General features: G+C 45.2%; 2 long non-coding RNA genes across 3 annotated transcripts in view; one reads left to right on the top strand and one right to left on the bottom strand.

The window, feature by feature from the left end:
- The window catches only part of LOC148138486 (uncharacterized), a 55415-nt gene extending 50050 nt beyond the window's left edge, over nt 1-5365 (bottom strand). For both annotated transcript variants that reach the window (XR_015753930.1, XR_015753926.1), the window contains exon 1: nt 5301-5365. This is a non-coding gene — a long non-coding RNA (uncharacterized LOC148138486). The remainder of the gene's footprint in view (nt 1-5300) is intronic.
- Nucleotides 5366-12660: 7295 nt separating this feature from the next.
- The window catches only part of LOC148138485 (uncharacterized), a 118720-nt gene continuing 109347 nt past the window's right edge, over nt 12661-22033 (top strand). The window contains exons 1-2 of the long non-coding RNA XR_015753946.1: nt 12661-12775; nt 13767-13882. This is a non-coding gene — a long non-coding RNA (uncharacterized LOC148138485). The remainder of the gene's footprint in view (nt 12776-13766; nt 13883-22033) is intronic.

Raw genomic sequence — 22033 nt, 5'->3', positions numbered from 1 at the left:
TCTTACTTGAAACTGTCCAAGGCGATACTGATGGGACTTCACTTTGCCATTCTTGTTCACCAGCTTTATTTCCAGGTTTAATTCTATAATCATTCTAGAGCTTGTAATTTTAGACAACTTCTCCTTTAGGTACATATGTAAATATCATACTGAAATGTTGCACTGAATGGTACCAATTCTGAAATTAGTCTCTAATCTGATAGTAACATACTCTGACCCTTCTACATATGTATTGGCATAAGTCTATGCCAGTTATTTTTCTGTAGCCTGTGATTCCTGATGAAGGGCTTATGCCTGAAACATCAAGTCTCCTGCTTCTCGGATGTTGCCTGACCTGCTGTGCTTTTCCAGCATGAAAGTTTTCGTCTCTGATGTCCAGCTTCTTTGAGTAGATTAAACCAAGAATAAGTTTTGTTGATCACAGTGCAATGGGAACCAATTCATGAAATTCAGATATCTCACATTTACCTTAACTGTGTGAAGGCTAAGACATTACTAAATTATTGTCAGTAATTGAAATTGTGCTGACAAACTTGTGCAGTATCAGTGGCTCACCTTTAGAGTGTTCCCAGATAACACTCAGCTGCAGTATTTTGTTTTGTGCTCAGCTATATGTTGTTCTCACTTGTTTCTTTGTGAAAGATTACAAAATTAACTTGGATGAATGAACTTATGATTTCTTAAACCAATATTGGGAGAAAAAAAATGTCAGTATTTCAAGTGCTGATAAAGTAAAATAAACTGATAATCAGTAGAAAGGGTTTAAGATGGATATGGAACAAATGCTGGCAAATAGGACTAGATTAATTTTTGATATCTGATCAGCATGGGCAAGTTGGACTGAAGGGTCTGATTGTGTGTTGTACAATTGTGACTTCATTCTCTCAATTATTCAAGACGTTAAATACTTCGAGGAGAAAAGGAGAATTTATGCAGAGAATGCACTTGAAGTGATGATTGAGGTATATCAAACTCTCATTATTTCATGACCTTTTCCTCTGGGTTCTTCAATGAACAAACTTGTTTTATTATCTGAATAACTATGTATCATGTGATTTGTTTCACACAAAATATTTCGTCAGGATCTGGTGAACTATTAAGAAGTGTTCATGTTTAAAATTTAGGCAGCGTGATTATTAAGCAAGAAAAGGTTAGCGTTTTACTCCCACTGAATCATTGCTCTATATAAGGTAACAAGCTTTTTATCTGTTCTGGGCACTGAATATATGGAAGTCAATTCTGAAGGAAAAAAATCCTCGTCAGTAATGTTCCCACATTTGTGGAGTAATTGCTTCTGGTCACTCTTCAGGCGATAGAGGCTCGGAAAGAAATGAGTTGGCCAAAGTTAGCCACATCATTTCGATGGACTATGCTCATTGGGGAAACTTGCAGGATCTGTAGAAGGAACATGTGTTTCAGAGTGTATGCAATAAACCTGAACATTGTTATTTTTTCACAGAGCTTGAGACCCGACTGGAGCACCAATGAAGCTCGTATTGTTTTTTAAATTTCCGAGTTTGCCAAATTATTGTTGGTAAATGCAGGTGACTTTATCAAAACACATTTCACATGCCCCAGCCAGGAATTTGGTCCCAATTCTGTCAGTCCATCTATTCATATGGATAACAGGTATTTTAAATGTGAACACTCCATTTAACTATTTGAATTGAATAATTCAGTGGTTACGTCCTCTTGGATTCTTAATTACTCAATGTGATTTTTTTGTCCCCCCTGAATTTGCCAAGCACTGGGCAGTTCTGGAATATTCCAAATATTTACAATAAATGCATTCACACTATTGAAGGCAACCTGGCAGATTTGAATACCATTCAGGTAGTCAACAACAATACATAAGTAACTTTATGAATTGCTTACTGTACACCAACAACGCAAGCCAAGTATTAGTGAAACCACAGATTGTCTCCCAAGGATTCCCAAATCTAAACAGTGCATTCCAGATGTGCTCACTATCACCATCTGGGAGCAGTCTCCCAAAGTGCTCCCAGAATTTAGAATGCGCATACACTGCCCTCCAAAGCTAAATCTGTTGTCACAGGCTTCACTCTAATTGTATACAATGATATTTATTGTCCAGTTCTTTATCGTGACAAATGATTTTACAAACAATTTATAAAATACTTTAAATCCTGAAGAAATGTGATGTCAGCCCTTTGTAAAAGTGAATGGAAAGTGTGATGTTTGCTTGACCTTTGGCTCTATGTATCAGGCCAAACTGAACCTTTAGCAAGGTGTGGGATGTTTCCCACACTTTTTGTTTAAAAAAGCAAAGATTATGCCCTGAGATTTAAATGTTCAATCAGGTTTAATAAAAATCCTTCCAAAAATTGAGTTTGACTTCAGCTCCTTTAAAGAGACATGCTCTTGGCCTTCAATTTTGTGACGTGATCATTCTTTGGTAAAAGTGGCTGTGTGCAACACTGCAGGATGTTGTGCTGAAGTGCCTCATTGGGTGGATGAGCTTTATTACTGGTGTAACTCGGCTAATTTTGAGATGGAATGTTACTTTGAGTTAAATCTTGTTTTTAAACTGAGACGTGCTTGTGTAACTCAAGTGTGGAAACTATGCTCATGTTTGCAATGAACCTTTCACTTTTGCAGATTAGTATTTTTCCGATCTGTTTGTAAATACAGTTCAATATAAAAAGCACAATGTTGGAGAACCGCAGGTCCAGCAGCATCTCTGAGGGGGAAAACATTGTAAGCTCCAAGTCTCATGACCATTTGTCCATTCAGACGAAGAGTCATTGAAATTGAAATGTAACATTTTTTCTCTTCACCGATGCCCTCAGAACGGCTAAGTTTCTCCAGCACTTTGTTTCTGGGGTTCAGATCTCCAGCACCTGCAGTTTATTGTTTTGTTATCGATCCTATGATTTGACTTGGGGAGCGAGAGGCAGCAATTGTGATCAACGCGGATAAAACTCCCCAACCATGAAAAAAAAACGCACAGTTCTTTATACTTTGCAAAACACGATTGTAAATAAGAAATGCAATTAAGCTGAGTGCAAGATGGTATACCACCTGCCTTGTCTCAAACTTGCTACTCATCTTTGAGGACTAATCTGTCAGAATTGTGTTTGCTCCCTTCCTTTGAGATCACAGTCCACAAATGTCCCAGTTCCAGTTCCTGGGCCGGGCCCGGTTACCACATTGCAGTGGGGTGGGGAGCTTTGTGTCAGCCTGAAGTTTTTGTTAATAACAATATTGCAGGTTGAAGTTGACGGTTTTGACGAATATTGTGCCATCAAACTTGGAGGAAATCCTTCCGAATGTATTGATTAACTGGACTGAGCCTGTTTACATGCAGTCCTGTTAGTAGTGCTGTAATATTCTAAGTTAAGAATCACACAACACCAGGTTATAGTCCGACAGGTTTAATTGGAAGCACACTAGCTATTGGAGCGACGCTCCTTCATCAGGTGATTGTGGAGGGCACAATTCTGAGGCACAGAATTCATAGCAAAAGTTTAGTGTGATGTAAATGAAATTACCCATTGAAAAATACCTTGATTGTCTGTTGAATCTTTCATCTGTTTGAATACCACGATAGTTTCACATCTTTCATGTGTAAATCACAAAACATTTTTTTAAAAGTTGCATCCCTGACAGTGGCCCATCAAATCACTCATTTGTATTAATCACTGCACAGTCTCAACAAAGGAATGAAACTGGATGGACCACATTACAGCTACCAATGCACTGGAAATTACAACAACACAATCAGCCCTCTTTACCCTGCATCTTCTGTCTCACTGTGGGCCAAAACAGCAGCAGAACTGTACTCCAGCCCAATCTGAAATCTCATGGCCTGGTATATTCCCCATTCAACCATTAACATCAAGCCAAGGGATCAACCTTAGTTCAATGGAGAGTTCCGCAGGGCATGCCAAGAGCAATACCAGGCATACCTAAAAATGTGGTGCCAACCTGGTGAAGCTACCCAACCTACATGCCAAACAGCACAAGCAACACCAAATAGAACAATGTGATCCAACAACCAATGGATCAGATCTGAGCTCTGCAGTTCTGCCACACGTAGTCAGGAATGGTGATGGACAATTAAACAACTCACTGCAGGAAGCATCACAGATATCCCCACCCTTACTGATGGAGGGGTCTCACACATCCATGCAACAGACAAGACAACAGCATTTGCAGCAATCTTCAGCCAGCAGTGCCAAGTGGATGAGCCTTCTACATTGGTCCCTGACATCACAGATGTGAATCAATTTGGTTGAAAACTTATTTCAAATAAGATCAAGAAATGGAGAAGTAGTGTAAAGGCTGTCAGCCCTACCAACATTGTGGCAATAATACTGATGGCTGTGCTCCAGAACTTGCTGCCCACCAAGTCCAGCACTGGCACCTACTGACATTGTGGAACATTTCTCAGGGATGTTGAACACAAAAACGCAGGACAGAGCCAACCCAGCCAATTTCCCTCCATCAGTCCGCACTCGCTTGCAGTGAAGTGATGGAAGGTGTCATCAACAGTGCTGTCACGCAGCTGCTCAGCAATAACCTTCTGTGACACCCAGTTTGGGGTCTGTCAGGGCCACTCAGTTCCTGATCTTGTTACAGACTTGATTCACAAACTGACAAACAGCTGAATTCCAGAGGTGAGGTGAGGGTGATAGCCCAGTCCCACTCCAAGACCACTATTTCGACTTCAGTGATATTACCTGACATCACCACAGTCTCAGCTCATTTACTGAAACTCTCATTCATTCATTTTGTTAACTCTAGATTTCATTATCTAAACTCACTCCTGGCCAGCATCCCACAATCACCCTCCCTATAATCTCCAGAATATTTAAAACTCTACCGCCCAAGTGCTCACTTGTACCAGAACTTGCTGATCCATCAAAAGGCTCCCATTTATAAGCAACAACAATTTACTTTCACATCCTTGACTTAATTCCTGGCTGTAATCATTCCTATATTCCTGCAACACACACCCTTTCATATCTCAATAACTCATTTTAGTTTAGACTCCCAATGATGTGTTTATTTTTGAGTTCAGCTGTGTGACTGTTTCTATAGATTCCAAGGCAACACGGTCTGGAATTCCCACCCTCTAAGATCTGCTTTCTTCCTTTAAGGCATTCCTGAAAAATTGCTTATTTGGCAATGGTTTTGGTCACTGGACATAATATTCTCCAGCTGTGGCCTTATGTCAAAAGTTCTCAATGTTTTTGTGAAATTAAAAACATGTTGATTTGTACAGATATCTTCTACTTTTCACGATCGCTGAGTGAATAATCTGTAATGTCTCTTACCCAACCACGTTGTGGGAGCGCCTTCACCATTCAAACTGCAGCTGTACAAGGAAGTCAAACATCACCCTCTCCACAAGCAACACGGCTTTGGCAATGATCACTGGTATCTGTGGAAGGAGAAATACACATCATGTTTCTGGGAGTGCAATATGAATTATAGGGAATGAAAACGGTGCAGAATTTGACTCTCAGAAATGGAAGAAAAATCCACTCACTATTGGCAAAAATTCTTGACTGTCAAAGATATTGTGGAAAAAATAACCTGATAATGGAGCAGCATACGGTCAGGAGTTGGGCAGCAGTGGACAATCCATTTACAAAAAGATCTGTGAACGTAGGAGTAAAATACTAAACATGGCAAAAATACACATGTCAGACTGAGGAAGCTAGATAATGAACAAGTGGACATCAAGGAGCCCAGAGGTGAATCAGAGCAGTGTTCACTTTTATGATCCCACAGTCAGAGATGTCTAGCACAAAAACAGACTCTTCAGTCCAACCCATCTATGCAAACCAGATATTCTAACCTAAACTATTCCCATTTGCCAGCACTTGACCGACATCCCTCTGAACCCTTCCTATTAAATGCCTTTTAAATGTTACAATTTTGGTTGCCCTTTAGGCTTCTTTTGAATTTTCCCCTCTCACCCTAAACCTATATCCTCTAGTTCTGGGCTCCACCACCCCAGGGTAAACACCTTGTCTATTTACGCTATCCATGCCCCTCACGATTTTATAAACCTCTTCAACATCACACCTCAGCCTATGACACTCCAGGGAAAATGGCCCCAGCCTATTATGCCTCTCCCTGCAACTCAAATCCTCCAACCCTGGCAACATCCTTAAAAAATCAATTCTCAAACCTTTCATGTTTCAGTGCCTCTTTCTGATAAGAGGGAGACCAGAATTGCACACAATATTCCAAAAGTGGCCTAACCAATGTTCTGTACAGCTCCTTTATTCAATGCTCTGACCAACAAAGGGAAGAATCCCAAACAATTTCTTCACTATCCTATCTACCTGTGACTCTACTTTCAAGGAACTGTGAACATGCATTCCAAGGTCTCTTTGTTCAGCAATACACTCCAAGACCTTACAATTCAGTGTGAGTTCTGCTCTGATTTGCTTTTCTAAAATGCAGCACCTCACATTTATCTAAATTAAACCCTATCTGCCACTCCGCAGCCCATTGGCCCATCTGATCAATATCCCATTGTATTCTGAGACAACCTTTATCACTGTCCACAATACCTCCAATTTTGGTGTCATCTGCAAACTTACGAACCGTACCGGCTCTATTCACATCCAAATCATTTAAATGGATGAAGAAACAAATCCAGAAAAAAAAAACATCAATTTCTCTGGGTTTGAATGTGCTCTGTGTAAATCCTGCCTATGACTCTCTACCAGGGAGGGCTGCACATACACAACGCTCAACTTTGCCCCCGACAAAGCTGGCGGCCGCACACGTGTCCAGTGAATCTTTGCCCCGAATAAAGATGGCGGCGATCACACGATGAGGTTATTTTCCAGTTTACTGCAAAAACGAGACTGTAAGTTTCAAATTTGTATCTTCCGACGTGCACCAAATATTTGTAAAACCTCTCAGCCCATACCAACACCATTTCCCTCCCACTTCCTGCTGTTTATTTCTTTCCTGACCAACAGCTCACCATCCACACGTCCCGCACACCCGCGCCCACAGTGAGGTTGATCACGTGGTATAGTCTAGTCCCGTCCCTCATTTAGTCTGATTGGTCGGAGGACCAAATGCCCCGCCAGGTCCTCCAGCTCTGCCCCTGCCTTTCCATTGGCCTTCCGCTGACATCAACCACCAGGGGCCCATTGTTGCCTGGAGCATGCGCACTGCTTTGTGGCTTTTGTTGCTGTTTATCAGTTACAAGAGTGAGACACAAAGTTAAAAATCACACAACCATCTGAGGAAGAAGCTGCAAAGCGAGTGCTTCCAAATAAACCTGTTGGACTATAACCTGGTGTTCTGTGAATTTTAATTTTGTCCATCCTAATCCAACACCAGCACCTGAAAGTCAAGAGTGCAGGAGGAATGCAAAATATAACAACAAAAGACCTAGGAACAGGAGAAGGCCGTCCTGCCCTTTGAGCTTGCTCTGCCATTCATTAAGATCATGGCTGATCGTTTCGTGGGCGCACAACCATTTACCAACGTTCTCACCATATCCCTTAATTAATTAATTAATTCTTTTAAATACCTTAGCTTTAAAAACGTTTACTGAACTAGCATCAACTACTTCCCTGGGCAATGAATTCCATAGAGGTCAAGAAGTTCCTTCTCAATTCAGTCCTAAATTTGCTGCCTGTAATCTTGAGGTGATGCCTTTTTGTCCTGGCTTCATCTGCCAGTGGAAACATTCTCTCTACTTCTGTTTTATCCATTTCATTCATTATTTTATATGTTTCCCATTCTTCTGATTTCCAATGAATATAATCCCAATCCAATCAGTCTCTGTTAAGCCAACCCCTCAACTCCAGAATCAACCTCGTTAACCTCCTCTGCACCCCCTCTAGTGCCGGTACATCCTTGAGCAAGTGAGGAGACAGAAACTGCATGCAGTACTCCAGGTGTGGCCTCACCAGCACCTAATACAGCTGGAATATAGCCTCTGCTTTTAAACACAATCCTTCAGCAATGAAGGCCAAAATTCCATTTGCTTTCTGAATTGATTGTTTTACCTGGTGACCAACCTTCATGCAGAAGGTTACTCAGGAGCCCCTGCAACTTTTTAAAATTCAAGTAATAATCTCTTTTTTAATGTTACTCCAACCAAACAGTAGGACTTTACATTTATGAACATTCTATTCCAAATGCCAGACCATTGCCCACTCACTCAATGTGTTTATGTTCCTCTGCAAAGTTTCACAGTCCTCCGCACACTGTTTTCTGCTACTCATCTTAGTGTCATATGCAAACTTTGACACCCTACATGTGGTCGCCAACTCCAAATCATCTGTATCAATTCTAAATAATCGCAGTCCCAACACTGATCCCTGAGGCACACTATTAGTCACTGATTGCCAGCCAGAGTAGTACTCATTTATCCCCACACTTTGCTTCCTATTAGTCAACCAATCTTTTATCCATGCTAATACTCTACTCCTAATGCCATGCACCTTTATATTATGCAACAGCCTCTTGCACATCACCTTGTTGAAGGCCTTTTGGAAATCTGGGTACACCGCATCCACTGGGTCCCCGTTGTCCACCTTGCTCGAAATGTCTTCATAGAATTCCAAACGATTTGTGAAGCATGACCTGCCCTACATGAACCCATGCTCTGTCTGTCCAATAGGACAATTTCTATTAAGATTCCCTGCTATTTCTTCCTTGATAATAGACCCAAGCATCTTTCCCACTACAGAGAATAAGCTAACTGGTGTATAATTCCCCACCTTTTGTCCACCTCCTTTTTAAAAACGTGGCATCACTTTTGCTGCTTTCCAATCTGCTGGGACTGCCACAGAGTCCAGTGAATTTTGGAAAATTACTGCCAGTGCATTTGCTATTTCTGCTGGCATCTCCTTTAGTAACATGGGATGCATTCTATAAGGGTCAGAAGACTTTTCTGTCATTATCTCAAATACCTCCAACAGTTCAACACTAGCTGTTCCGTAATAATGATCGTTTCCAAATCCTCACCTATCTTTGTCTCTTTGCTAATTATTGGCAAGCTATTAGGGTCCTCCACTGTGATATCACATAATTAAATGTTCCTTCTCATTTTCCAAAGGACAAACATTTACTTTAGCCACTCTTTTCTCATTCAATATAAAATTTTGCTATCTGTCTTTATAATCTGTGCTAGTTTATTTTTCTCATGATTCGGAGATGCCGGTGTTGGACTGGGGTGTACAAAGTTAAAAATCACACACCAGGTTATAACCCAACAGGTTTAACAGCTTTCGGAGTGACGCTGATCAATCACCTGATGAAGGAGGCCTCCGCAGAGTTCCAGGGAGGTGGAAGAGAGGATTAGCAAAATTATTCTGGATAGGAGTGAAAGTAATAGGATGGTCATTATGGGGGACTTTAACTTCCCCAAAATTGACTGGAAATGCTATAACTCTAATACGTTGGATGAATCACCTCCAACACACTGCATCCACCTGGACACCCCGTGCTGGCCTATTACCTGCCCTCGCCCTCTTCATTTCCAACTGCCGACGGGACATTAACCGCCTCAACCTGTCGACCCCACTCCAACCTCTCACCGTCACAACACGCAGCCCTCCAATCCCTCTGCTCTAATCCCAACCTCACCATTTCACCAGCAGATAAAGGGGGTGCAGTGGTAATCTGGCGCACTGACCTCTACCCCGCTGAAGCCAAACGGCAACTGAAAGACACCTCTTCCTACTGCTCCCTTGACCATGACCCCACCCCCCATCACCAAACCATCATCTCACAGACCATACAGAACCTCATCATCTCAGAAGATCTCCCACCCACAGCTTCCAACCTCACAGTCCGTGAACCCCACACTGCCCTGTTCTACCCCCTTCCCAAGATCCACAAGCCTAAGCACTCTGGCCGACCCACTGTCTCAGCATGCCCCTGCCCCACTGAACTCATCTCTACCTACCACGACACTGTCCTATCCCCCCAGTCCAGGAGCTCCACAAATACGTTCGAGACACCACCCATGCCCTCCACCTCCTCCAAGACTTCCATTTCTCCGGCCCCCAATGCCTCATCTTCACCATGGATATCCAATCCCTCTACACCTCCATCCGCCATGACCAGGGCCTCCATGCCCTCCGTTTTTTCCTCTCCCGACGTCCCCAACAGTACCCTTCCACCGACACTCTCATTCATTTGGCCGATCTGGTCCTCACCCTTAACAATTTCTCCTTTGAATCCTCGCACATTCTCCAGACCAAAAGGGTAGTCATGGGCACAGGTATGGTTCCCAGCAATGCCTGTCTCTTTGTTGGCTATGTAAGACAGTCGATCTTCCGTAATTACACCGGCACCACTCCCCACCTCTTCCTCCGCTACATTGATGTCTGCATTGGCGCCACCTCGTGCTCCCACGAGGAGGTTGAGCAATTCATCAACTTCACCAAAACATTCCACACTGACCTTAAATTTACCTGGACCATCTCTGACACCACCCTCCCCTTTCTTGACCTCTCCATCTCCATTAATGACGACCTACTTGATACTGACATTTTTTACAAACCCATCGACTCCCACAGCTACCTGGATTACACCTCTTCCCATCCTATCTCTTGCAAAAATGCCATCCCGTATTCCCAATTCCTCCGCCTCCGCCATATCTGCTCCCACAGAACACACCAGGTGGCCTCCTTCTTTAGAGACCGCAATTTCTCTTCCCACGTGGTTAAAGATGCCCTCCAATGCATCTCGTCCACATCCCGCACCTCCGCACTCAGACCCCACCCCTCCAAGCGTAACAAGGACAGAACGCCCCTGGTGCTCACCTTCCACCCTACCAACCTTCGCATAAACCAAATCATCCGCCGACATTTCCGCCACCTCCAAACAAACCCCACCACCAGGGATATATTTCCCTCCCCACCCCTTTCTGCCTTCCGCAAAGACCGTTCCCTCCATGACTACCTGGTCAGGTCCACGCCCCCCACAACCCACCCTCCCATCCTGGCACCTTCCCCTGCCACCGCAGGAATCGCAAAACCTGCACCCACACCTCCTCCCTCACCTCTATCCAAGGCACTAAAGGAGCCTTCCACATCCATCAAAATTTTACCTGCACATCCACTAATATCATTTATTGTATCCGTTGCTCCCGATGCGGTCTCCTCTACATTGGGGAGACTGAACACCTCCTAGCAGAGCGCTTTAGGGAACATCTCCGGGACACCCACACAAATCAACCACACCGCCCTGTGGCCCAACATTTCAACTCTCCCTCCCACTCTGCTGAGGACATGGAGGTCCTGGGCCTCCTTCACCGCTGTTCCCTCACCACCAGACGCCTGGAGGAAGAATGCCTCATCTTCTGCCTCGCAACACTTCAACCCCAGGGCATCAATGTGGACTTCAACAGTTTCCTCATTTCCCCTTCCCCCACCTCATCCCAGTTCCAAACTTCCAGCTCAGCACTGTCCCCGTGATTTGTCCTGACTTGTCCTACCTGCCTATCTTCGTTTCCACCTATCCACTCCATCTCCGACCTATCACCTTCATCCCCTCCCCCACTCACCCTATTGTACTCTATGCTACTTTCTCCCCACCTCCACCTTCCTCTAGCTTATCTCTCCACGCTTCAGGCTCTCTGCCTTTATTTCTGATGAAGGGCTTTTTCTCGAAACGTCGATTTTACTGCTCCTCGGATGCTGCCTGAACTGCTGTGCTCTTTCAGAACCACTAATCCAGAATCTGTACCCCACCACATCACTTTGTCCCACAATCGTGGTATCTGGCTGTGCACAAGGAGGAGTGGCTACAGTCTGTACTGGGATGCCCTGGGGCCCTGAAACACATGGTAAAGACTAAAATGACCAGAGCATTGAGAGCCCCACCACATTGTTTGCATATTCTATTATTTTTACTCTGTTCCTGCCTTCCCTTGTTTTTTCTTAATAAAGCTGTGAAATGAACTCAGGCATCTCGATCCAAGATTCGGGATATTTTCACCACATCACAAGGCATCGACTCTAACTTCCCTTGTCCCTGAGCCTGCTGAGTCGCGCCTGAATCAACTCCTCAATTGGGAGGAAGGGGCGGAACCGGAGGACTGAGCAGCGGCCGGTCCGCCAACCAGAGTGAGTGAGGAGCGGGGCCAACGCATTCTCGGGGAGTGAACGCTTCAGGATTGGTCAGAAAGCCAACTATTTTGCAGGATTGATCATTCTCACTACATAGTGGAGCATTAAACCTCTCCCATGAATCAATGTGAGATTTTTAAGAAATAGTTGAGATGTAAATCTGATAACGTACATTAGGGAGATTTAAACAATCCTTCGATAAACACATGGGTGATTTTGCAATAGTGTAGGGGACGAGCTGAGAATAATTCACAGGTCGGCATGAATAATTCACAGGTCGGTTTACACAACTCGAGTAAGAAACTTATTTTCAAACTCCCAGAACGATTGGTAATTTACTTACCTGGCTAATATGGTTAAGTTGGACCGAATAATCTATTTGCATAGTAATCATCTCAATGACTGTAACTCGACAGAGCAATTGTTAATGACTTATATTTCACCCATGATCCTGTGCAGATATGAATATTCTCTATAAACTCACTGATAATCTCAGACGCACGCGCAGTTTGGTTTCCATGTGGAGCATGCGCAGTGTCACATTGGTCAGGTCACACACAGAGAGATATGGAGCTGCTTTCTCCGGCAGCGGCTGCGATCGGCTTCAGAGAGCGGCGCCCAGAGCCGGTGTGTGGGAGCCTCGCTGGGAGAAAGGAGCGGAGAGATTTCACAAGTCCTGGATACAGGTTAAAAATAACTCGATAAAGACCCTCCAGGCCCGGGTAAGGAGGCGGCGGTCTCTGATCAGGGAAGCGGCCCAGGGTCACGGCCGCCATTTGTTTGAGGGAAGAGGGAGCACGGGCCTCAGGGCCGCCATCTTGAGAAGGTCAAGGTGCAGGAGGGCGGGGCTCTCGGGGTCTGTAGAACAATCAGAGGAAAGGGAAGACCCCATTGTTACTGATTAATCCCACGGACACAGCGTCACTGGGCGGTCCCGCAGGAATATCCTCTCTCAGTCCTGCTGGGATGGTTCACCCAGTCAGAACCAGCAGCTCTCCTCCTCTCTCAGCTCCCCTTCTGTCCTTCCTGCAGCATCTGTCCCCTGGGACATTGAGCTGCCTGTCCTGTCCCTTCCTCAGTTGGTGTTTCTGTAATTCCTGTGATATCCCAGTCCCACCTTAGATCACTTTACTAAAGACAGGAATGCACCCGATGGATTTTTCTTAACAACAGCAATTGTTTAATACTCACTTACAGGTTTTTAATTACATCGTTTTTGAAGTATTTACTTCACATTCAATCATGTGCAATGGTGGGATTTGGACTGGTGTCCAGAGAACACTTGCTGAGTTTCTGGATAAATTGTCACACAGTAATGCCACTAGGCCATCACTTCGCCTGCTCATAGTTTGTATATCCCAGTGCAACATGAATCAAGACCCTTTCTTCCTGCACAATTGTTTGACCCAGCACTCTGGTGATGTGACTCAGTACCTCTCCATGTGGTATCCCTCACTATGTGGGTCTAATTGCTGCCTCTGTCAGCGTCTCTCACTCTTGAAGTTACTCCAGATCATGAGCCAACAGAATTCTCCACTCCAGAGAGATGAGGCAGCACAGGTCAGGAATGGAGACTGGGATTTTCCAGATCTCTGTGGGCTCAGTGCCATTCTATATGTGTAACCCTCAAAGCATTAGTCTAATTTCCCATTCTGCCTGTTTCTGTGTCTTCTACAGGTACTCATGGAGTTCCTGACTCAATAGACTTGCCAACTGCTGGTTGGGACGATGGTTGGTCAGCCAGAAAGACAAAGTCAGGGAGGTCGGGAGTCTTCAATAAATCCTGCTGCCAGGTAAGATCATTCCAGTGCACAGAGCAGAAAGTAATAAGGGGGATCCAAACATCAGCTATCTAGACATGACATAGAGAAAGTGCTGGAGGGGGAGCACAGTACAAACACAACCCAGGCTCAATCACCACACCTGCTGCAAGTTTTATTGTAATGAGACAGCATCGGGAGTTCCCAGTTATCAGTCCAGGCCTGTGCTTTCTTAGGGAGCATCAGAACAACTGAGGGGAAAGCAGGCCTCCCACGAGACGGTGGTAATGCTGCCTGGGATCTTTCTGTTCCCTATTCCCTCTCCAACACTGTATCAATGGCTTGTATTGAGGACCAGTGTCTTCAATCATTCTAACTCCTATAACAGTTCCTATCTCTGTCATCTCCTCCCCTCTCACCAATTATTTTGCATATTTGAAACCTCCAGTCCAGATGACCATCCATATCGCTGTAACTTGCTTCAGTCTCTACAACATGCCTTGTCTCAATAGTCTCCTCCTCCAATAACTGGAGACATTGGGTCTGTTTCTGTGCGGCATGACTCTTCGGCCGAGGTTTCCTAAATGGAATGAGTCGCGTTTGCCTGTGTTTGGCTCATATCCCTTCAAACCTTCTCCTCTCCATGTACCTGCCCGAGTGTCTTTTCCATGTTGTAATTGTACTTGTTTTTACCATTTCCTCTGGCGGCCTGTTCCGTCTATGCACCATCCTCTGTGGATAATGTTGCCCCTCAGCTCCCTCTTTAAATCCTTGCTCTCTCACCTCACGTTTATGCCTCTAGCTTTGGACTCACCTACCCTTGGCTTTTCACCTTACTTAGATCCTACATGGTTTCATAAACCTTTATAAGGTCACCCCGTGGCCTCCTCTGCCCAGGAGAAATATTGACGACAGTGTTACCAATATCTCCAACTCATGTACTCAATGCTCTGACCAACGAAGACAAGTGTGCCAATTGCTGCTTTCAACACCCTGTCGCCCCGTGATGCCAGTACAAGGAACAATGTAACTGCACCCCTTTGTCTCTCCCTTTTCTACAACACTGTCCAGGGCCCAACCATTAACTGCGTTAGTCCTCCCTAGTTTGTCTGAACTAAATCTAACACCTGAATTAAACTCCATCTTTCATTCCTTGGCCCAGTTGATTAACATCCCCTTCGATAACTATATTCCCTGCCCACTTTTCCACTAATCTTGATATCTATAAACATTAACAGGGACTCCTATATTTTCACTCAAATTGTTTATGTAAGTGGTGCACAATCCTTACAGAACACTGCTGGTCAGAGGCCTCCAGTCTGAACAACAACCCTCTCCCACCACCCTCTGTCTCCCACTGTCATTCCATTTTGTATCCAGTTGGCTAGCTCTCCCTGATCCCTTGTGATCTCCCCTTACTAACCAATGTATCATGCTACATCCTGAAGAAGGGTTTGCAGAAGCCAGAAACAATGTCTGTTGCTCTGCTTTCATCTATCTTTTTGGTCACATCTTGAGCAAACTCCAGTCAAGTTTGTGGGACATGTTATCCCACGCACAAAGCCATGCTGGCTGTCCGTAAACAGGCCTTATCTTTCCAAATGCATGTAAGGCCTACCTCTCAGAATGACCTCCAACAACTGACCCACCCTGATGTCTCGCTCATCAGTCTGTAGTTCCCTGGCTTTCTCTTGCAGCCTTTCCTAATTGATGACACAACATTATAATCATAGTCAGAGAGTCATACCACACTGTTCGGTTAACGCTAATCATACTCTAAAACAGATCTCATCCCACCTGCCTGTTCCTGGATCATATCCCTTCAAACCTTTCCTATTCCTGTACTAATCCAAATGTCTTTTGAACATTGTATTTGTCCCCATGTTCACCCCTTCCTTGGGAAGTTCATTTCACACACAACCCACCCTCTGTGTAACAATGTACCTCTCATGTCTTTTATTTTATATGTCTCTCCTCTAACGTAAAAATGTAGTGCCTTGTCTTGAAACCCCCCCTGTCCATGGGAAAAGACAACTCTCATAACTCTATCTATCCTCCTCGTGATTTTATAAACTTCTATGAGGTCATCTGTCAACATTCAGGTTTCAGTGAAAAATACCAACCTCTTCAGCCTTTCTTTATACTGAAGCCTTTCGTACCCAGCCACATCCCAATAAACCTTCTCCCAACTCTTCCCAGCTTAATAATATCCTTCCTATAACTGGGTGACCAGAACTGGACACAGTATTCCAGAAGAGGACTCATCAATGGCCTATATAATCTCAATGTGACTTCCAACGCCTATATCCAAAGGACTGAGCGATGAAAGCAAGTGAGGCAAACACCTTTTTATAAATTATCCTGTCTCTCCATGTTGCAAACTTCAAAGAATTATGTAGCTGAACCCTGAGGTCCCTCTGATCTACAATACTACCGAAGGTCTTGCCATTAATTGTATAAGCCCTGCACGTGTTTGTTGTACCAAATGCATTACCTCGCATTTATTCAGATTGAACTCCATCGACAGTTTTTCAGCCATTCACACATTTCATCAGGATCCCTCTGTAATCTCAGAAAACCTTCTTCACTGTCCACAATGCCACCCTCCAGTCTATCAGCCTATCACACATAGCTCTCTATGGTACAAATATCTCTGCTAGGGACCCTACAATTTCTTCACCAGCTTCCCACAATGTCCTGAGATCCGTTTGATCAGGTCCTGGGGATTTTTCTACCTTTGTGTTTTAAACCCTCCAGCATCTCCTTTTCTATAATGTGGACTAATTTCAAGACTTTGAGTCATAGAGATGTACCGCACGGAAACAGGCCCTTCGGACTAACTCCTGCATGGCGTTTCTAGTCGCATTTGCCACAATTTTGCCAATATCCCTCTGAACCCTTGCTATTCATACACCCATCCACATGCCTTTTAAATGTATTTCTATCAGCCTCCCCTATTTGCTCTGGCAGCTTATTCCATCCACTCTGCGGGAGCCAGTTGTCCTTTAGATCCCTTTGAAAAGTTTCCCTCGCCTGGGGAAATGACCTTGTCTATTGACCCTGTCGATGACCGTCATCATTTTAAACACCTTTTATCGATTAACTCCTCAGCCTCCCATGTTCAACTGAAAACAGCCCCAGCCTTTTCAGGCTTCTCCCTGAAGCGCAAGCCCTCCAACCCTGGCAACATCTTTGGTCATTTCTTCTGAACCCTTTCATGTTCCACAACATCCTTCCGATGGCATTGAGACCAGATTGCACAGTATTCCAATAGTGGTCAGGCCAAACACTGTTTAGTTCCCTGAGCGCCCCAGTCTTTATCCACAATAAGTTCCAAAGTGAAATATTTGTTTTGGATCTTGTAGTTTCACACATCGTTGGCTTCATTGATCATTAAGGATACCGGGTTTGTCCCGCGCTCTTCTTTTGCTCTTAATACACTTGTAGAGTCTCTTTGGATTCTCCTTAACTTTCTCTGCCAAAGCTATCTCGTGTCCCCTTTTGACATGATTTCCGTCCTAAGTGTATTTCTACAGCCCCGATGCTCCTGAAGGGATCCCCTTGAGTCAGCCAGTTATATCTGACATGTGACCCCTTTTCTCTTGACCACAGCCTCGAACTTCAGCCAGTGTTTCCTAATTCAGTCAGCATTGAGCTGCACACTAACAGGAACACGCTGGCGCTGAACGCTCCTTTTATCTCGGTTTTAAAATATTCCTACTTGCCAGACTTCCCTTTATCTGCAAATAGCCTCCCCAGATCTACTTTAAAAATTCCTGTCTAATACTATCTTGCTCCATTGAATAACTTGAACTTGTGGACCAGGCCTGTCCTTTTCCATCGCTATTTTCAAACTAATACAATTCTGGTAACTTTCCAAAGTGCTCCCCCACTAACACCTCAGTCCCTTTTCCCGACCTTGTTTCCCAAGGGGAAGTCAGGTTTAGCCCCATTCTCCAGTTGGGCCACTTACATAATGACTGGGAGTTTTCGGAACACACTTAACAAATTCCTTCCATCCAAATGCTTAACTTAGTAGCAATCCAAGTCCAGGTTTGGAACGGTATAGATACCCTATCATTACAACCCTATTATTCAAAGAGATATCTAAAATCTCCTGACGTATTTGCTCCTTCATCTCCCATTGCCTATCACTGTAGTACGACCATAGAAAACTAATGACCAATTTTTATTTCTCAGTTCCACAGATATCGCTTAACGGGGCGATCCTGCATGAATACTCCCTCTAGGTACTGCTGGGATGTTTCCCCCAGTCAAAACCACCGACTCTCCTCCTGTTTTGCCTCCTGTTCTATCATTCTTGTAGCATCTGTCTCCGGAACATTGAGCTGCTGGTCCTGTTGCTCCCTCAGCTGTGTCTCTGTAATACCTATGGTATCCCAATCCCATGTTCCCATCCATGCTCTGGGTTCATCTTCCTTATCTGTCTGGCCCTTTGCATTGAAATAACTGCAGTTTAATCCACCAGTTTTCCCTCATTGTCTGCTATGTTCTTGCCTGCCTTGTCTACTTATATTCCTCTCTTGAACATTTGTACCAGCCACAACTTTCTTTCTGGCCTTACGACTCTTTGGGGTCACACAGCCCTGCCACACGAGTTTAAATCCTCTCGAGCAGCTCCAGCAACGTTCCCCACCAGGATGTAGTCCCCCTCCTGCTCCCAGTTCAGGTGTATTTCCCACCCTGTCTACCTGTGCTGACACCTTCAGACATCCAGGGACTTGCCCACCAAGTTCCCTGTGTTCCTCAGTACTCCAGGAGGACCTACCATTCATGATGTATATCATTCATTTATTAGAACTCCCGCAGTACATTACCTCACAGTAATCAGAAGTAAACTCTGTCTGACATTACTCTGCTCAGTTGATCATGTGATCGATATCAGATTGTAGCCTGGGACCATCCCCCTCACTTGGACAACATCCTCACCTTTCATGTCATCTGCAAACCTGCTAATGTTACCTTCTGCTTTCACATCTGAGTGATTAATGTCCATAATGACCAGCAATGGCTCCTGCACAGGTCCCTGTGGTACACCCGCTGGGCAAAGGCTTTCAATCACAAAACCAACCCTCCACCAATTGTGGAGCCAATTTGCCAACTTACCTTGGATCCCATGGGCTCTTCCCTTTTGGACCAGCCTTCCGTGTGGGACCTTGTCAAAGACCTTAATGAACTCCCTATAAACCACATCATCTGCACTGCCCTCATCAATATCAGAGGACAGTCATCTAGCAAATCCATACAGACAATCCCTAATGAAATTGCGGGGTTATCCGTTTTAGGCGAATACATTGTAGAGGTGTTCTTCTTCCTCTTTTTGCAGTAGTTCTGGTGTACTGCAGTGTGTTGTGGCCCTTTTTAATAGTGTCTTGATGCAACTTCTTTTGTGTGTGTTGGGGTGGTTGCTTTCGTAGTTCAGGACTTGGTCTGTGTGTGTGGCTTTCCTGTATACCTTTGTGGTGAATTCTCCGTTCGGTGTTCTCTGTACCCTCACGTCTAGGAATGGGAGTTGGTTGTCCTTTTCTTCCTCTCTAGTGAATCGGATTCCTGTGAGTGTGGCGTTGATGATCCGGTGTGTGTTCTCTATTTCTGTGTTTTTTAATGATTACAAAGGTGTCATCCACATATCTGACCCAGAGTTTGGGTTGAATTTGCAGTAAGACTGTTCTAATCTTTGCATTACCGCTTCTGCTATGAGTCCAGAGATGGGTGAGCCCATGGGTGTGCTGGTGATTTGTTCATATATTTGGTTGTTGAATGTGAAGTGTGTTGTGAGGCACAGGTCCAGTAGTTTGAGTATGTCGTCTTTGTTGATAGTTCAACGTCCTGTTTTTTGTTCTGTATGTCCAGCAGGTTGGCTATGGTTTCTCTGGCTAGGGTTTTGTCGATAGAGGTGAACAGTGCTGTTACATCGAATGAGACCATGTTTTTTCCTTGTCAATGTGTATATTTCTGATGATGTTCAAGAATTCCTGTGTTGACTGTACAAAGTGTCTGGATCCGCTGATCAGTTGTTTCAGTTTCTGCTGTAGTTCTTTAGCCAGTTTGTGTGATGGTGTCCCTGGTAGTGATACTATGGATCTGAGTGGGATGTCTGGTTTGTGCACTTTAGGTAGGCCATAGAATCTGAGGGTGTTGTTGAAAACAGTTTTCATTCTCTGTTGGTCAAACCTGGTTATCTGTACGTTTTTGTTTTGTAGGTTTCTCACTGTGTTGTTTATCCTATTGGTGAGCTGCGGGGTGGGGTCAAACTCCATGCAATTTTATCCACAGATGCCTCAGGGAAAGACAACGGAAAGAAGACATGCCACGACCCAAAGGACTAGCCACACTACCATACATCAAGAACATTTCGGAACTGACAGCCAGACTACTGCGACCACTAGGACTCATAACAGCACACAAACCAACAGCCACTCTCAGACAACAACTCACCAGGACGAAGGACCTGACACCCAGCATGAGCAAAACCAATATAGTGTACAAAATCCCATGCAAGGACTGCACAAAACACTACATAGGACATACAGGAAGACAGCTAACGATCCACATCCATGAACAGCAACTAGCCACGAAACTACTCGACCAGTTATCCTTAGTAGCCACGCACGCAGATGACAAGCAACGTGAGTTCGACTGGGACAACACTACTATTATAGGACAAGCCAAACCGAGAACAGCCAGGGAATTCCTACAGGCATGGCACTCATCCACAGTTTCAATCAATAAGCACATCGATCTGGACCCAATATACCGGCCACTGCAGCGGACAGCTGGAACTGACAACCGGAAACGGCAGATGCAAATCACTATAGTTGCCGGAGGAAAGATAACAGAAGCGCTTCACAGGAGGCTCCCTGAGGATGTGACCTAGACAGGGGACGAAACGTCTGCAACACAAATTCCCAACTTGGCGAACAGAACCACAACAACGAGCACCCGTGCTACAAATCTTCTCCCAAACTTTGAAGACTTTAGACTCTACAAAGCTCCGTCATGAACAACAAGCCACCATCTCTCTATTTCCTTTGCCTTCTTCAGTGTCTGCAACTCTCGCTGTATCTTCCAGTAACTTTCTTTTTTTACTGCAGGTCTACCGAGCTCCCCAGACAACCTGTTTCACCCCCTACAGCTCCCTCAATCACTGTAACACCCTCTGCTCTGTCTAATCCTCCTCTTTCCCACTGTCTTCCAGGCACAGCGGCGATCCTGTAAGAGAGCAGTGCGGAATGGGATGTTATAAATCTCAGCTGAGGCTTGATGCCGACCATTACCTGGGAGTCACAAGGGGAGAGACCCTGAGCGAGTGCAGCACAGAGCGGGAGAATATACATCAGCAGCGAGGGTCAAGGCCGACTGGGACTTGGATTTGGATAAAAAGCGGAGCAGGAGGCTCGAAATCAGCACCGAGTCACAGAGGGAGTGACCGTGTGAGGGAACAACTTGGAGCAGGAGCATGAGGCTGACTCACACCTGGGAGAATATAAATCAGCACTGAGGATCGAGGCCTAGTTATACCTGGGAGTCACAGAGACGGTGACCCTGTGAGGGAGCAGACTGGAGTGAGAGCTGGACGATTACACGTCCGAGGAGACACATCACTGTGTGTGCACGTGTCCCTCCATTGTTCTGTGTTTGTGTGTGTGTCCCCTTCCCTCGCTGTGTGTGAGCATGTCCCTCCCTCACTGTGTGTGTGTGTGTGTGCGTGTGCGCGTCCTCTCGCTTTCTGAGCACATGTCCCAACCTCGCTGTGTGTGTGTCCCCCCCTCGCTGTGTGTGTGTGTGTGTCCCCCCCTCGCTGTGTGTGTGTGTGTGTCCCCCCCTCGCTGTGTGTGTGTGTGTGTCCCCCCCTCGCTGTGTGTGTGTGTGTGTCCCCCCCTCGCTGTGTGTGTGTGTGTGTGTGTCCCCCTCGCTGTGTGTGTGTGTGTGTCCCCCCCTCGCTGTGTGTGTGTGGCCCCCCCTCGCTGTGTGTGTGTGTGGCCCTCCCTCGCTGTGTGTGTGTGTGTGTGTGTGTGTGTGTGTCCCTCCCTCGCTGTGTGTGTGTGTGTGTGTCCCCCTCGCTGTGTGTGTGTGTGTCCCCCTCGCTGTGTGTGTGTGTGTCCCTCCCTCGCTGTGTGTGTGTGTGTCCCTCCCTCGCTGTGTGTGTGTGTGTCCCTCCCT

This window comes from Chiloscyllium plagiosum, unplaced genomic scaffold (assembly GCF_037043375.1).
Source record: "Chiloscyllium plagiosum isolate Xiang-an unplaced genomic scaffold, Cpla_swu_hap1 HiC_scaffold_40, whole genome shotgun sequence".
Lineage (NCBI taxonomy): Eukaryota > Metazoa > Chordata > Chondrichthyes > Orectolobiformes > Hemiscylliidae > Chiloscyllium > Chiloscyllium plagiosum.
This window is presented reverse-complemented; position numbering and strand designations above follow the sequence as displayed.